Below are 3,157 nucleotides of genomic sequence, written 5' to 3' on the forward strand. Positions count from 1 at the left end.
CCAGCAGGTCGAGGCTGCAGTAGCCAGGAGTGGCCACTGCACTCCAGTCTGGGTGACAGAGTGAGACTCCAACTCAAAAATAAACAAAAACAAAAACAAAAAAATAAAATATTTTCAAACACTCAAATTTCCAAACAGGCATGCATTTTCCTTATCAGGAAAAATGCAACATTCAATATCTTCAGGGTTCAAGGCTTTAACATTTCTCTCCAAATCCAAGTCATCCCTTATAGGTATTTTGGACAAGGCACTTCGGAGAAATAAAATGGGGAGAAAAAATGCCAGAGGCTACTAACCTTAACTCTCATGACCTTCTGAAAGATACCCTGGGCATTGCAAAGGTTTTCTGCTTTAATCACATGAAAGCAATACAGGCCGAACCTTCACAAGCACATGAGTGATTCAAGGAACTAAATTAGAGAATAGAGAGAATCATCTCATAACTACTCCATTATAAAAACAGGAGGGCAGAGCAGTTGTCTACTTTGCAAAGTGGCGCCAATGATTAGCCTGCCAATAGAGGTGAAAGGACACCATAGCGCCACTATTTTTATGTGAGCCATTCAGTTCTACACAAGCTATTACCAGTAGCGGAGTGGAGTTGCTGCCGAATTATAAAACGAGATTGCAGCTCATCACTGACAGTCTTAGGAAGGATCACTGTGGTGAAGCCTAGACTCTTTGCTTCTTAATCAAGTACAAGCAGTGAGTTAAGACAGAGTTCTGGGCAGTCACTGACTCTTCTCCCAGTCATCGAGCTGGTGAAAGAAAATAGATCTTAACTGTCAGATAAACTGGCAATAAAATGAATCTGAGGGCATATGATCTATAGTGGAGAGTGCCTGTACAGAGAAGACTCACTTTCTGCTCTTGGCTGAGCTACAGATTTACAGGAGAATCAAAACAAGAGGCTAAGTCTCCTTTTAGGCGAGTACCTCCATGCAGAATGGGTCTTCTGAAGGAGGAGGAGATGTGGGTGCTCAATTTTCCATGCAAGGAGAATTCTCCATCTAAACATCAGAGCTGCCATGGTAAGAGCATGGCAAGGGTAAGTATGAGTCCTTAATTTAACCTGAGGCATATAGGCCCACAAGGAGACCGTTCGTCACCCCAAGCTCTGGGGTTATCAGAAATGGCTCTCTCCTGGCCTCTGGGGAACTGATCATGTGACTGAGTAACTTAGAGATGTAGCCACAAGGCCCCATGTCACCAAGCCACGTAATCCAGCATTTAGCCCTGCTGTAAATATTCAGTTCTTTGAGCCCCCGCTCAAATGTCACACCCATAAGCCCTTAATCACGGCTAGTGTCTGTCTCTGGACCCCATCCAAACTGTCAATGTCTTTCTTGCACCTCGAACCAGATTTGGCACACGGTGCATTCCAAATAGAGCTGAGCCTGAACTGCACAGGGAGGGGACATCGTCTGCCTCAGCCGAGACATTAAACCTTGGCCTATGCAGCCTGGCATGCGGCTCCCTTTTTTTAACTTCAGAGCATAGGGTCAGCTCGAGTCCCTCTCTGGGGCCATGGCACTCCACACAAGATCTCTCTTCAAGGGCATGTGCTCCCTGAATATTTACTTCCTGGAGATGCACTACAAATATTAACAAGTTAACATTTACAAAATGCTTTTACAATGAAAAACACATTTACCAAACAGAATGTTTCTGTCCAAACCTTGATACTCAAAATCAATATTGCCCCATGCAGTGCTGTTAATATTTATTTTCTTACATCATTTCTCCAGTATTTGATTCCTTGATATACCACCAATCCCAAACTGTATGAGCTGTAGCATTTTCTAAATGGATGCCCTTGGAAGCTGCCAACAGAGGGCTGTTGGATGCCTCTGTAGGGGATATCCTACAATTTATTGGTGGTTGCTTAAAGCAAGCTAGGACTCCACAAGAGTAACTTTATAAAGATGGTGAACAAATGGACAAAGTTTTTTTTTTTTTGAGTTGGACTCTCACTCTGTAACCCAGGCTGGAGTGCAGTGGCCGCTCCCGGCCACCGCAGCCTCGACCTGCTGGGCTCCGGCGATCCTTCTGTCTCAGCCTTCCAAATAGCTGGAACTACAGGTGCGCGCTACCACGCCCGGCTAATTTTTTGATTTATTGTAGAGATGAGGTCTCACCAAGTTGCCCAAGCGGGTCGCAAACAAAGTTTTTTTTTAATCACTGTTTCTACACCAAGAGTCAGTGTAAACCTAAAGAAACTACTTATTCCAACAAAAAAAGTGCCCTTCAATAACGCATTCTCCTAAATTCCTCAGATTTTCAGTGCTACAATTCTCCTGCCAGTTAGGCCACAGGCACATAAGCCATCTTTGCTTTCACAGAAGAGGATAAGTAAATACCCAATAAACATATGAAAAGATACTTAACCTCATTAAAGATCAGGGAAATGCAAATTAAAATAAGGAGATATTGTTATTCATCAGCTGATTAACAAAAATTAGAAGGATCAATGTTATTCAGTACTTGGGGAATGAGGAGGGAAACAGAAGTTCAAATTGACTAAGCAACTAAGAAAAACCTTCTTGTAAAATAATTTGGTGGCACCTACTGAAATTAGCAGCACATATTTTTTTGACCCAGTTAACTCCACTTCTAGAAATCTAGCCCATAGAAAATAGCATGATTTCTTCAAGACACATGAACAAAACTGCTCCTTCAAGCACTGTTTGTGAGAACAAACAAACTGCAATCCATCACGAAGAGAGTCAATAAGAATGTGCAGTTCACCATACATGAACTAATGAGTAGCTCATTCAAGACACAAGATCTAGTCACAAAAAGAATGAATTATTCTTATGTTCAGACCTGGTAAGATATCAATACATAGTTATTGATAAATGAGAAAAAGTAGGTTGAATAAAAATAAGTTTATTCATGACTCCGTTTTATTAAAAAATACAAGCACATGCACAAGCCTATACATGGATATAGTCCTGAAGGTATGAGCACAACAGTATGAACAAACACTGTATCCATGTGATAATAAATACTTCCAAGCCTTCCTTCCACCAGTATCAGGACCCAAGAATCAGAAAGAAAGTATACCATGTTGTCAGAAATGTACTTTATATAAACTAAGTGGTGGGATTATAAATGTTGTTTACTTTTCTCTCATTTTCACTTTTCAAACTAAAAC

The sequence above is a fragment of the Carlito syrichta genome, unplaced genomic scaffold, assembly GCF_000164805.1.
Source record: "Carlito syrichta isolate Samal-C Ts95f unplaced genomic scaffold, Tarsius_syrichta-2.0.1 Scaffold131739, whole genome shotgun sequence".
Classification (NCBI taxonomy): domain Eukaryota; kingdom Metazoa; phylum Chordata; class Mammalia; order Primates; family Tarsiidae; genus Carlito; species Carlito syrichta.